Below are 15,903 nucleotides of genomic sequence, written 5' to 3'. Positions count from 1 at the left end.
CGGAAGATGACGAATATACCGTTCGGCCCGGATGATGTAAAATCTGCAATAAACCGGCTGGAAATAATAAGGCCACAGGAGACGAGCTGTTGAAGACTGGATGCGACACGTTGATAAGGTGTATACCTCAGCAAGTAAGGGAAAACGGACAGGATTAACGCGTACCCAATAATTCGAGCGTGAGCGTTCTATGTTCTGTCTACATATAAGGTAGTGTCTGGAATATTATGTGAACGTATGATGCCTACGGCCAATGAATTAACAGTGCCATTTCAGTGCGGCTTTAGGCCTGATAATCCACCATTGATTAAATAATTACCTTGCGACAAATTCTCAAGAGATGCTGATAGACACTTGCCACTTGTTTATCGATTACAAACAGCCCTATACGTTCAAGGCGATGTTTAAAATTGATATTCCCACTCAGTTAACCGAAAGTACCGACCAGAACGCAGACGTTCGTATGATCTTTTCAACATTCTGGCGGAAAAATCGACGACATTGATAACATGGATCGATCAATAAGAGAAGCCTTTAAAAAAGTCGAAATAGAATCTGCCAAAGTCTGTCGCGCAATGCATATACAGAGCTCGGATTTACTCTAAAATTTGATACCTAAAATTGTGAAGTTGTTAAAAACTTCTTTAACTTCGGCACCGTTCTAAACACATAATACAAAATCAGTTGTAAGGTTATAAGAGGAATAATATTGGCCAACAGATGTTACTTAGGACTAAGTAAGCAGTGTAAAATTACAGCCACATCTCCCCCACAAAAGATTAAACATTTGTTGCTATCATAATATTTCTTTAAGAAATAGCCCTGTGCGCCTGAAATAACTTTAAATACTTTAAATGAAAGGTGCTTACACCAGGGAAGTTTTTGCTGATTCTAAAACTAAAAAGTTCATATATGAGAAAAATAAAAAAAAAACAAAAAAAAAAACGCTGGACGGATTTTTAATAAATTGAGTGAAGTACCAAGAGATGATATCCGATATATGTAGATCCTCTTGGAAGTTAGCCAAATCGGATACACAATTCGTAGGTAATCCTGCTTATCAGTCATTTAAGCTGCTGCTGACAGGATTTTTTAGAGATTTCTCAGGACAACATACTGGGAAAAAATTCAAAACGGGCCGAGATCTTTTCTTGAACTACACTTAAAAATTTTGAATTTTTATATGGAAGGTACCCGAAGGTGTTGTCCGATATAGTCCATATTCGAACCATATCTATCACGGTGCTCCTGAACAAACTTTAAATGAAATGTGCTTACATCGCGGGAGGGATTTTTAAATAAATCGTGGTCAAAGTTTACATTTGTAGGGTTTTTAGGTTTTCTGGATTTTTGCTCGAAAACGGCAAGTCTTGAATTTTTTCCCAGTATGTTGTCCTGAGAAATCTCTAAAAAATCCTGTCAGCAGCAGCTTAAATGACTGATGAGCAGGATTACCTACGAATTGTGTATCCGATTTGGCTAACTTCCAAGAGGATCTACGTATATCGGACATCATCTCTTGGTACTTCACTCAGAAAATATCAATATTTTCGCTTTTGTGCAGTTTAAGGGCTGTTTAAGAATGCTTTGGAGATTTTTACCTAAGGTATTCCTTGTGGTTCTGTTCACAACAATGTTAGGTTTATCGTGGGCAAGCCCATGTCACTTGTTTATCCTTTTTTCCCATCTCTGATATAAGACCAATTCATACAACAAGTACTTCATAGAATGAGCATGGTTTGTTCGCGTGTGTGTGTGTGAGTGCTAGGAGAGAGCATACAGTTACATTCATGTACACTCTGCTCTGGTTGTTTGTTATTTTGGCTTTTCCCAGCAAGCATTTTCTATCGCCCATTACCCGAAGCAGTCACTCCCGGGCGATAGAAACACACATCCGCGATATCGCATTCTTATTGATGTAGGCACACCGTACGGGAAGAAATGAACCACGCATTCGTTTCCTCATAAAAATATCGCCATCGTGACTCTCGACTCTGGACTAAAGCGATTCTTTCAAAGACAACGCATGAGACACATTTATGAGGAAACGAGTGCGTGGTTCATTTCTTCCCGAACGGTGTGCCTACATCAATTAGAATGCGATATCGCGGATGTGTGTTTCTATCGCCCGGGAGTGACTGCTTCGGGAAATGGGCGATAGAAAATGCTTGTTGGATATAGTACCTTTAGGCGACAAATAAGTACATTGTTTGAAAGATATTGCATATTTTACCATAAAATAGTGGCAATGACCAATAAATAAATAAATAAATAAATAAATAAATAAATAAATAAATAAATAAATAAATAAATAAATAAATAAATAAATAAATAAATAAATAAATAAATAAATAAATAAATAAATAAATAAATAAATAAATAAATAAATAAATAAATAAATAAATAAATAAATAAATAAATAAATAAATAAATAAATAAATAAATAAATAAATAAATAAATAAATAAATAAATAAATAAATAAATAAATAAATAAATAAATAAATAAATAAATAAATAAATAAATAAATAAATAAATAAATAAATAAATAAATAAATAAATAAATAAATAAATAAATAAATAAATAAATAAATAAATAAATAAATAAATAAATAATAAATAAATAAATAAATAAATAAATAAATAAATAAATAAATAAATAAATAAATAAATAAATAAATAAATAAATAAATAAATAAATAAATAAATAAATAAATAAATAAATAAATAAATAAATAAATAAATAAATAAATAAATAAATAAATAAATAAATAAATAAATAAATAAATAAATAAATAAATAAATAAATAAATAAATAAATAAATAAATAAATAAATAAATAAATAAATAAATAAATAAATAAATAAATAAATAGATAAATAAATAAATAAATAGATAAATAAATAAATAAATAAATAAATAAATAAATAAATAAATAAATAAATAAATAAATAAATAGATAAATAAATAAATAGATAAATAAATAAATAAATAAATAAATAAATAAATAAATAAATAAATAAATAAATAAATAAATAAATAAATAAATAAATAAATAAGTAAATAAATAAATAAATAAATAAATAAATAAATAAATAAATAAATAAATAAATAAATAAATAAATAAATAAATAAATAAATAAATAAATAAATAAATAAATAAATAAATAAATAAATAAATAAATAAATAAATAAATAAATAAATAAATAAATAAATAAATAAATAAATAAATAAATAAATAAATAAATAAATAAATAAATAAATAAATAAATAAATAAATAAATAAATAAATAAATAAATAAATAAATAAATAAATAAATAAATAAATAAATAAATAAATAAATAAATAAATAAATAAATAAATAAATAGATAAATAAATAAATAAATAGATAAATAAATAAATAAATAAATAAATAAATAAATAAATAAATAAATAAATAAATAAATAAATAAATAAATAAATAAATAAATAAATAAATAAATAAATAAATAAATAAATAAATAAATAAATAAATAAATAAATAAATAAATAAATAAATAAATAAATAAATAAATAAATAAATAAATAAATAAGTAAATAAATAAATAAATATTATTATTATTATATATTATTATTATTATATTTATTTGAAATTTCACTTTCCCGTACCTTTCGCACTTAAAATATTAAACTGAATGATATTTTTCTTGTTGTTGGTCTTTTCAAATACTTGGAATAGCTGTAAAACTCTCACCGTATCTCTCTCACGAGAAGAAATAGTAAAACAATGTAAATTGTTTGTGTAAACAATCAAATGCAGAATTTTCATCTTCTTCTGTGACACTAGGTAGTTCTTGCAGATCGATCTAATTTGAACAGTAATACATTTGTTATTGTAAAATGATAAAGTATCGCTCTTTTATAGAAAAGAAGTTCAGAATGCGATAACTTTTGGTAGAGGAAGTGAGTAACTCACTTCCAAATGCTAGCTGGGTTGTTTACGAAATTGTTGTGTAGTTAACATAAAACCGAATGAAATAATTTTTCCTTTCTCTTTTTGTTGTCATATCATGTGTATGTGACGACTGTTACTGTTGCTGCTGTCATTTTGGTTTTGTTTCATTGCCATGAGGGGTTTTTTCTGTTTGCCATTACACTTTGTAAATGCAGCAAGTTTTCCGGCGTATTTGTGTCTGTAACCGGTGTTTTCTTTTGGAGTTCTTTGCAGTGATGCCGTATTAATTTCCAGCAAAACTGCAGCTTAAATATCAGGATAATAATATATTTTTCCACAAACATCACAGAAGGGGCAAGAGAGACTTCTCTCACATAAATTAGTGCACCCCGATTCATGTTGGCTCAATGATGTGGGACCTACTGTTTACCGCCGAGTACAAATGGCGTGCCTTAAGACAGCACTTGGAGAAAAGTTTTAAATGGCTGAAATACTCAGGAAATGTTGCCACACATTACGGTGAGGTGTATTTTGCCACCTTCGAAAATTTGATATTGCCTGGCCTGGGAATAGAACCAGGGCATTCAGCTGGTGTACATACCATTAAAAAAAAACAGCCGACTATTAAAAAACGAAAGAAAAGAAAAACAAACCCCTCTAAAGTTGACGAACCCCGCAAACGTTTTAAGGACCATGATCTGCGAATCTGCACCTGGAATGTTCGCACTCTTTATAGAGAAGGTGCAGTCTTCGCATTGGCAGACGTACTTGAAAAGTACAAGGCCGATATTACTGCCATACAGGAAATACGATGGATTGGGAAAGGCGTCACAACAACACCTAAAGGTGACGCACTGTATTATAGCTGCCATGACGTAAAGCATGAGTTTGGTTGCGGATTCGTAGTTAGTCGGAGACTAAAACAGTGAATGAAAGACTTGCTGCAATTCGAATAAAAGCTAAATTCTTCAACATCAGCTTTATTTGCGCTCATGCTCCCACTGAAGAAAAGGACGAACAGACCAAAGATATATTTTACGAGCGCTTAGAAGAAACATATGACCGTTGCCCTGCCCATGACATTAAAATCATTCTAGGCGATTTTAATGCCAAAATTGGAAAGGAGAATATCTTTGGCCCAACAGTCGGGAAATTCAGTCTCCACAGTGAAACATCTGACAATGGTATGAGGCTGATAGACTTTGCAGCTGCAAAAAACATGGTAGTTAGCAGTACCAGATTTAATCATCTCGATATTCATAAGGGCACCTGGCTGTCCCCAGATCAAAGAACAAGTAATCAAATTGATCATGTTGTGATAGATGGAAGACATTCATCCAGCGTGTTGGATGTACGATCGTTCCGAGGCGCAAACATTGATTCGGACCACTATCTTGTTGCAGCAAAGGTACGTACCCGTCTAAACGTTGCAAATAAAGCACGAACAGACACAACGCGGAAGTTGGACATCGATAGGCTGCAAACACAACAGATAGCCACAGCATATTCCACTCAACTAGCCCAATTGCTTAACGCGAGCACTCCTTGTCCCGATAACATAACAACACAATGGCAAAATATTGCCCACTCCATGCAAACAGCCGCAAAATCCATACTTGGATTCCAGAGACCTCCACAAAGGAATTCATGGTATGACCAGGAGTGTCGTGCTGCTACCGAAGATAAAAATGCGGCATATTGAGCTACTTTACAATCAGTAGCAACGCGTAACGAACGAGAGAGATATCGGGAGAAAAGGAGAGAAGAGAAACGTCTTTTCCGCAAGAAAAAGAGAGAAATGGAAAAGCGGGAGTGTGAAAAAATCGAGATGTACAGGAGCCAGAATGAAGTCCGAAAATTCTACCAAAGAGTGAAACATCAAACAGATGGCTTTGGTACAGGCACATCCTCCTGTAGAGACCAGCAAGGTAATCTGGTAACAGATACAGATAGCGTGCTCAGGATATGGAAGCAACATTTCTCCAATCTGCTGCTATCCAATAGTGGCGAAGACGATGATACCGCAGATCCAATCCCAGAAGATGGTATAGAATGTATACCACCCGGCCAAGATGAGGTAAAAACAGCAATCAACCGGCTGAAGAATAATAAAGCAGCAGGTGCCGATGGCTTACCAGCCGAGCTGTTTAAAACCGGAGGCGACGCGCTGATAAGGTGTATGCATCAGCTAGTTAGCACCATCTGGCAGGAAGAACGCGTACCCGACGATTGGAACCTGAGCATCCTATGTCCCGTCCACAAGAAAGGAGATAAGACTGTATGCTCCAACTATAGGGGCATAAGTCTACTCCCTATTGCCTATAAGATAGTGTCAGGGATACTGTGCGAACGAATAAAGCCTATGGTCAACGGGATAATTGGACCATACCAATGTGGCTTTAGACCTGGCAAGTCCACCATTGACCAGATATTTACCCTGCGGCAAATCCTAGAGAAGACCCAAGAGATGCAGATCGACACATTTCACCTTTTTGTCGATTATAAAGCAGCATTCGACAGTCCCCTCCGATCAAAGGTATTCCATGCAATGTCTGAATTTGGTATTCCCGCAAAGCTCATCCGGCTTTGTAAGATGACTCTAACTGATACTAGGTCCTCAGTTAAAATTGGAAAGAACCTCTCAGAAGAATTTTGTACCAAAAGAGGTTTCAGACAAGGAGACAGCCTTTCGTGTGACCTATTCAACATTTTGCTGGAAAAGGTAATACGAGATGCAAATGTCAAAAGAAATGGCACAATTTACACCAATAGCCACATGTTACTTGCCTATGCTGATGACATAGACATCATGGGACGATCAGTAAAGGAAGTAACTGATACCTTTAGGAAGGTCGAAGCAGAATCTGCGAAAGTGGGTCTAGCGGTAAACGGCGAAAAGACCAAATTGATGGTGTCGACGCGCAAAGCGTCCATAGAGCTCGGACCAACCGTAGAAGTTGGTACCTATAATTTTGAGGTAGTTAAAGACTTCGTCTACCTCGGCACTGCCATAAACACAACAAACAACATCAGTTGTGAAATAAGAAGAAGAATTGTATTGGCCAACAGATGCTACTATGGATTAAGTAAGCAATTTAAAAACAAAGCCACATCTCGTCAAACAAAAATAACACTATACAAAACGCTGATACTACCCGTGCTAATGTATGGCTCCGAAGCATGGGTACTTGCGCAAGCAGATAAGGCAGTGCTTGGTGTGTTTGAGAGGAAAATTCTTCGAAAGATCTACGGGCCGATTTGCGTTGACGGTGAATATCGACGTCGTATGAACCACGAGCTATATAAGCTATACAAAGACATGCATATAGTTAAACGTATCGAGATGCAACGATTGCGTTGGCTAGGCCATATCATGAGAATGAGCGATGATGAACCCGCTAAAAAGGCGTATGAATACATGCCACATGGCGGTGCACGCAGAATCGGCAGGCCTAAGCTTCGATGGAGCACACAAGTGGATGAAGAAATGGAAAGGCGCGGTATTCCAAAAAGTCAAGCGAAAAACAGAGAGGAATGGAGATCTTTTCTTAGTTCGGTCTATGGAACAAATGTTCTGTAATGGGCCAACTAAGTAAGTAAGTAAGTACATACCATTAAACCATGGCGGCACCCAATATCATGACTAACCTTTTAAAATATATCAAAATTTTGGGAAGAAGGAAAGTTGTTTTTTTTTCAAGAACATTTTAATGGCAACTGTTTTTTGATGGGCGAATCCAAATCTGCTCAGGGAATTTCCCGATGAACATCCTAGAAAGGATAAGGCGGTGCTTTTTTAACTAAATGATAAGGAATCTCCTTCTAATCGCCGAGATCGACACCGGATGTAGAAAAGTTTTTTATGACTGAAATAATGAAGAAATTAAACCAAATTTTCACAGATGTGTTTCATGACCGCTCGAAATATTGATGTTGCCTACCCGCTAAAATGCTAACCATTATATCACCAAGGTATTACAACAAATATTTGCATGTGCTTATAAATAATCAAAATTAAAAGTATAATTCATTATTCCATTGAAAACTTAAAATCACTTTATAAGCAATTCCATTAAAAAATTTACCCCTAAAGCGATTCGAAAGAATCGAAGTATGCAAATCTTTGGTCTTAATTAATATGCCAAAATGCCAAGACACAACTAATTTTTGGAACAAAAAAATACCCCCAAAACGGTAACCCTATACATCTGTTTTCAAAGTCCCTCACATAGCACTACACTGCAACTGCTGATGATAGGTTGGTGTGGATTGTTGGCGTAGTTCAAGTGATGTTTGATACCGTAAGGCAATGCAGAAAAAGAACCAAATTAAAGTAAGCAAAATATGTAGACAAGAAGAAAAAAATGAGAAGAAATCAACTAAAAACTACCCTTAGGTGGTGGTTGTCTGCAACAACCAAGCAGTAGTAGCAGTGGCGGTCTGACTCTTCCTTTGGCCAGGACATTTAGACTGCAAGTCTGTCTAGCTGGCGCCGCCACGGTCCTTTGCATACAAATAATGAAGCAGCAAAAATGTCTGCGTGTGTGTGAGTGTATTTGTGAAAGGGGTTGCTTGCTTTATAGTATTTGCGTAAAATCGTATTCTTTCATAGTAAAACGGGGAAACAAAAACCAAACAAACGAATAAATGAATCCAAAGAAAGCCGGTAAAGAAAGTTCCTGCATGAATTATATATGATTTGTAAAAACTGTTCAAATAATATTTTCCAAGGAAAATAATAAAAGACGCAGACACACAGCCATACTTAAATAATACAACATTTAAATTTATCAAAACAGAAATATTATTAGATGGGGTTTGGGCGCGCAACATTTCCCTAAGTGTTATGAACTTCTGCTGCTAACAGTTGTTTTTACAAACCTAGGTAGGCAAAATGGTTTTCAAATTGAAAACAGAAATCACTGGAATTTCTAAATACGACAACAACATAAATTCCATGTCTATTACCATGGCAACAATTGGAGGGGTTAAAACTTTGGCGACAATTGTGCGGTGTTGTGGTATTTATTACCAAAAGAACCGGTATTTATGTACCCAAAAGAAATTTGACAATATTTACATTTGCATAAACTTGTAATAAATTGTAAATAATTACCTTAAATTATCCGTAATGATGGTTTTGTAATTTATCGGGAAAGAGATAAAAAAACATATAATTTAAATAAATATGAATAAAAAGATTGAATTCAAATACATAAATAAAAACATGGATTAAAAACCTTTCAATACACAATAAAGTAGAATTTCGGCATAACGATTTCAAAATTAGTTGTGCAATTCAAATTATTATTATTATTATTATTATTATTATTATTATTATTATTATTATTATTATTATTATTATTATTATTATTATTATTATTATTATTATTATTATTATTATTATTATTATTATTATTATTATTATTATTATTATTATTATTAGTATTATTATTATTATTATTATTATTATTATTATTATTATTATTATTATTATTATTATTATTATTATTATTATTATTATTAATATTAACAACAAGTAAAAACGCGTTATGTTTGGCCGCACCAAACTTTTTATACCCACCACCACGAGTCGTATGTATTGAAACAAAATGGAATTTTTAGTTTCCATTAGTTTATCAAAACATTACCCCATGTATTAACAATTGTCCATATAAAACCTGAAAATATAGAAAATCGGGAGGCACCGTTTTATAGGGTATGTATCAAATCGTGGACCTGTACACGGAGAAAACATAACATATGTCCCAAACATATTTTGCAGCAAACATATATTTGTTTGCAATCAGTCGCAAACATAACATATGTTTGGGTCCTGCAAACAAATTATATGCACCAGTGGTCGCTAACTGAGAGCAAGGGAGTGTAAATTTCAATGTAAAACACATTGAAATGTATGCTCACTAGCTCTCAGTAAGCGCTCACTGGCTATCTCAAACATATACACACATTTATAAATGGTGGTGGTTTATTGAAAGGCAGAAAAATACCAAACAAAAGCAACAACAGACACATAGGTACATAAAAAAATAAAAAAATTCAAAGAAATAAATAACAGACCTTAATAAAACAAAACTGAATTAAATAACACTGTGCAACATTTTTGAGCCAATTGCGTGCAAACAACTTCTGTCCAGAATTTTATGAAAGTAGAGGACCAATAGGCAAAAACCATATTTGGGTTTTGTTTTCTTAGATCGGGTTCGGTTTTTATGGCCTCATCTAAACATGGTAAAAGATCGAATTTTTAAAACAAATCGGGGCTGTATCTCTGAAACCAATACGAATCTTGTTTTGACATCTGCAGCAAACTTGTAGATAAGAGCAAGAAGAAAATATTTGGAGGAATAGTGAACTCGAAAAACTGCATGTATTGCCTCAAATTTTATAATATATCTAAAAATTCTATAATTTGTGTATATTCGCAGCGTATCTCCCAAAATGTTAAATTCTTCTTAATGTTACCTTTTGCGAAAATATTCTCTGGAATGTAATACACAACTCTTCAGAACATTATATTGTTGTAAAATGCCTCTATCGCCTTGTTTGTAGCAAATTATTCAATTTTTCCAAACAACAATTTGGTAAATATTTCAATAATTCATTGAAATCCCCAACATGAGAATAAACAGCCTGTGTGAACATTGTTTGAAATAAGTTTTGTAAAAGGTATGTTATGAAATACCCCTTTAACAACATGAAATAACAATTATAGAGGTTTAGTATGTTCTGAAGAATTGATGGTCACAATATTTGGAACATTTTTAGAGTGGTTACTTTTTTCAACTTCCAACAGTTTAGTTGTTACTGACCAGAATTTCAGAAATTATGTAAACTTTTCTATATTTTAACGAGTTTGATGCGCTAGATGCAGCTTCTCCTAGTTCATCTGTTTGACATATAAGTTCTACTAATTTAGGGCTACAATATTGCTGAAGACTGCAAGACAAAATTCTTATTAGTTTCGGAGATGAAGGTCCGATCACTGGAAAAAAGGCTCATTTTAGGTCGGTTTAGATGAGGCCATAAAATCTAAACCCGATCTAAGAACACAAAACCCAATTAAGGTTTTTGAAGTCTCAATATGTACTTTCAGAAAATGCCCATTAGAATTTGTTTGCATTTCCAGTGTTGCACAGTGTAATTTATAAAAAGTCACACTTTTAAAAAGAAAAAAATATGTAGAAACATCGTTAAACATTTCTCCTTAGCTGAGAAATAAAACTAGAGTTGTGTCGTTCCGGAACGAACTAGTTCAAAGGAACTACTCCACAAAAGGTAGGACCGGTACTAGGTCCGACTATGCGGTTCAGCTAGTTCCTTTTGCTCCCTCGTTCGTTTTTTCCCATTCTTTTTGCTCTTCTCTTTCAGTTAGTTCCATCAGTTCATTTAACATCAGTTGTCTCTCTCTCCTCTCCCTATCTTCTATTAGTGAATAAGAAATCTCATAGTGTCATTTCGTTTTTCATTTCTTCTAAACTGATCTTTGCCGAATTAAAAAAAACAATTGAAGTATTTTTTATGAACAAAACGATTGTAAATTTGTTTTAAATATTTGTAAACTACCATGAAGAAAGCCAAAAAAATTTATTTTTCTTTTGTTTTGATGAAGAAGAAGCACGAACGATATGAACTGAGTGAACGAGTATGAGTGTGGATATACATATAAAGGTTGGTACTAAAAGGAACTATGGAACTAACTGAACGACCTAGTTCCTTTTGCGGAACGGAAAAGATCGAACCGTAAAAGGAACGAGATTGCCCAACTCTAAATAAAACACATTTTCCTGAAAGTTGAAACCATAAGTGGGAATTGGGGATCTGGAATCAAATGATTTTATAATGTAATAAATAGGTACATCCATATTTCAAATATACACTCCGGTTCATCTGAATAGAACCAACCAATATTTGTCTACAAATACCGTTATATCAGACGAATGGAGTGGAATTGTAAATTATAATTTTGTGGACATGTAGAGTATATAGTAGCCTATATTTTCAATACCTAACATGTTTCACATATGCGTCATAACGGTACTTTTTACTCGCTTTATTAAAAAATGTCAAAATATTTGCATGTTTTAATGGTTCACCAGGATAGAACCACCCTAAGAATTTACACAAATCCTTTGTTAGATGTGGTAAACTTTAACAAAAAACTATTTATAATTATAAATAAATGCCGTGAGTGTTAGTTGCTATCAAATATTGTGCAAAAATTTGTATTAGGGTCTTGAAATTTGATGAAAATAGATGCTTAGTGCTCCAAAAAATATTTTTTTGTGTAATAACGGATCAGAAATATTTTTTCGGTACATATACTATGAGTAAAAGATGTGTGAACATCATAACCATCAAAATTAAACCCTTTCCTTTCGAAAAAATTAACGTCTGCCTTCCCCTATCGCTAAGCTGTTTCTTCACATCAAATGTCTTAGAACGTTTTGAAATTCCAAGGACTTGATGGTGACATGAAGCGTTCGGCGGCGGAATTTTCTTTATTTTTTGGACCTGTAGGTGTCCACAGCCGACGAAACTGGGTGGAACCCATCGATTTGCATTCACTTTCCTGAGATAAAATATCAATTTTTGGATTGGAAAGGTAGAATTTTGAATTATCTTTACCATATTTCCTCTGTTTCGGACTCATAAACCTATCAAATGTGACTTTTTCGTAATTTTATTGTAGTAGAGAAAATTTTGAACATAATTAAGTGTAAAATTTTGTCTTTTTAAATTGTTTCTACCGATTTCTTCATAAAAAATATTTTTTGGAGCTCTAAGCCGCGATTTTCATCAAATTTCAAGACCCTAATACAAATTTTTGCACAATATTTGATAGCAACTAACACTCACGGCATTTATTTATAATTATAACTAGTTTTTTGTTAAAGTTTACCACATCTAACAAAGGATATGTGTAAATTCTTAGGGTGGTTCTATCCTGGTGAACCATTAAAACATGCTAATATTTTGACATTTTTTAAAAATGCGAGTAAAAAGTACCGTTATGTCGCATATGTGAAACATGTTAGGTATTGAAAATATCGGCTACTATATACTCTACATGTCCACAAAATTATAATTTACAATTCCTCTCCTTTCGTCAGATATAACGGTATTTGTAGACAAATATTGGCTGGTTCTATTCAGATGAACCGGAGTGTACATATGCATACATACATATACATATATGTATGTATATGAAAAATGTATTGATTTAATTACCAATATTAAATGCGATTTCTTCCTTGTACAATAAAATATTTCCATTCACCTTTTTGATTTAATTATAAAATTTCCAATTATAAAATGTATTCGGTAGTTAATTTACTAAAAACCACAATTTCTTTAAAAAACCCCAAACACTGATTTATTCACTCACTTTACCGTCTTTACTGAACGATTGTATTTAGAAAACTGAAGAAAAAAGGACAATATAATATAATTTTTTTCTATTCCTCTACGCTTGCTACATCTCGCAACCGCGAGAGCCTGGTTGTTACTCTCTTCGAAAAAAATCCTCTCTCCACCCATAAAAAATATGTTCTGACATAAAAAAATATGCTGATACCCAAACAACTAAAATTGAGATATGTTAGAAAATGTTACAAACATATATTTGTTTGGACATAAACAAATTATGTTTGGATCCAAACATATATTTGTTTGCAACCAGTCCCAAACAAATATATGTTTGGATCCAAACATATTTCTAACATATATTTTTCTGCGTGTATCTACAAATTTCTAGAGGTTTGTTTTGCATTCCTAACGGAGTGCAATTTATGTGTGATAATTAGGCTAAAAAAATTGAAAAACAAAAATCTGGAGGTACCACTCTATGGGGGCTATACCAAAACATGGATCTTTACTCACAAATTTCTTTGGGAAAGTTTTGTAGCCCCAAAAAGTGCGAAATACTAAATTTTAGCTATTTCGATTAAGGCTAAAACCTTTAAAATACTGAAAATCGAAGGTGGACCTGTACAGATAATATTCTGGGTGAAAATTGTATAGCCACAAAGAAGACTAATGGCCTGTTTCACTAAGACAATTCGAATTCAAATTTGTTCGAACTACTATCAAACTTCTGTTTTTGAGAAATATTTCATTCATTTTTGAATTCAATCAAACAAATATTTATTACAATAGCAGGAGTTTGGTCGTAATTCGAACGAATTTTACTTCGAATCGTCTTAGAGAAACTGGCCATAACAGTTAATTTTCAGCTATTTCGGTCTAAAAATCAGCAATTTCTGGCTAAAACCTTCAAACGTACTGAAAATCGGGAAGTTCTGTTCGATGGGGGATATAAAAACGTGGACCTGTACCGATAAATTTGTGAAAGAAAGTTTTGCGGTCTCAAAGAAGACTAAAAGCTATTTTTCTGTTATTTCGGCGTGATAATGAGGCTAAAGCGATAAAAAATACCGACAATCGGGAGGTACTGTTCTATGGGGCCTATATGAAACCATGGACCTGCATTGACATTTTTTGGGGGAAAATACTGTAGCCACAAAGAATACTTACAACTATTTTTCAGCCATTTTGGTGTGATAATCAGGTTAAAACCTTAAAAATAACGAAAATCGGGTGCTATGGTTCTGTGGAGCCTATGTATATCAAAACACGGACCCTAGTAATAAAATTCTGGGGAAAGCACAGCGCTCCCATCGAAGACTAAACACGAAATTTCAGCTAGTTTGATAATTAGAACAAACTATTGAAAATACCGAAAATCAGGAGGTACGTTTCTATGTGGGCTATATCAAAACGTGGACCTGTGCCGATAATTGTTGGAAAAAAGTTTTGCGGCCCCAAAGAAGACCCAAAGCTAATTTTCAGCCATTTCGGTGCGTTCGTCAGGCAATATTTTTCAAAATAACGAAAATGGGGAGTTACCTTTCTATGTGGGCTCTATCAAAACGTGGACCGATATAGGTTTGGAACGAAGAAGGTTTGGAAATTTGAAGTGCGTTGGTATGAAAGAATGGTTCTAATATTGGTACATTCCCGGGCCTATATCTCAGGAAGAATTAGATTCACCCCCACCACGACAAAACATTTTGTACTTTTGTGAAGGAGGAGGTGCCATTACATCCGTTCAGTCCGAACGTCTCGGCGTCTTAAGACACCACTTGTTGAGATAGCTGAAATTCTCAGAAAATGTCGCCAACATCACACTGAGGGACATTTTGTCACTCTTCAAAATTTAATGTTGCTGGCCTAGGAATCAAATACGTTCATTAAGGGTGCATGGCGGATGTGCGTACCATTCCACTACGGTGGTTACGAGAAACAAATATTTAAAATATACCTTTTTTGATATCCAACAAGTTTTTCAGTTTACCTTTTACATGTGTATGTAGAGGGGCGGTAAAGTTCTCGCTTAATTCTCATATCCTCAGCCTTTGGGCCGACACGCGTTTACAAACTCATAAGAAGCTCCTGGTCTGTAACATGGCAAGGCCTAGGACCTATATTGGTCCCTACTGGCCTTTGATATCAGTGAAATATAGTGCGTTAACATGTGCCCATAAACACCATAAAAACTTGGGTTGGTCGTCGAGTTAATGACCCCTATGAAAGTCAAAGAAAACAAGTAAAAAAGTATCAGTCGGTTTTGCCGACTGAGATATATACCCTCAGCTTATGTGATTTTAGTCCTTCATCTACGAAAGTTTTTTGGGGTATTTTCAGAATTGTGTGGTCATTTTTGGACATCTGAACATGCAGACAAAAATGTGGATTAGGATTAAAGTTCAAAAGTGTTGCGAAGGAGGTATTCGAAGGAATGGACCGAGTCATATCTTGTCGATAGATACCGCGCCCACTACTCATTTCAGTAAGTCATCGTATAACTTTTGGACCAGTATGCCAGGAAGCATGGATTTGTCCACGGAAAACATAATATCCCTGTAAACAGGACCACAACGAACA

This window comes from Musca autumnalis, unplaced genomic scaffold (assembly GCF_047663935.1).
Source record: "Musca autumnalis isolate F117 unplaced genomic scaffold, ASM4766393v1 scaffold_5, whole genome shotgun sequence".
In the NCBI taxonomy this organism is placed as follows: domain Eukaryota; kingdom Metazoa; phylum Arthropoda; class Insecta; order Diptera; family Muscidae; genus Musca; species Musca autumnalis.
The sequence above is the reverse complement of the archived record's forward strand: the minus strand, read 5'-3'. Positions refer to the sequence as shown.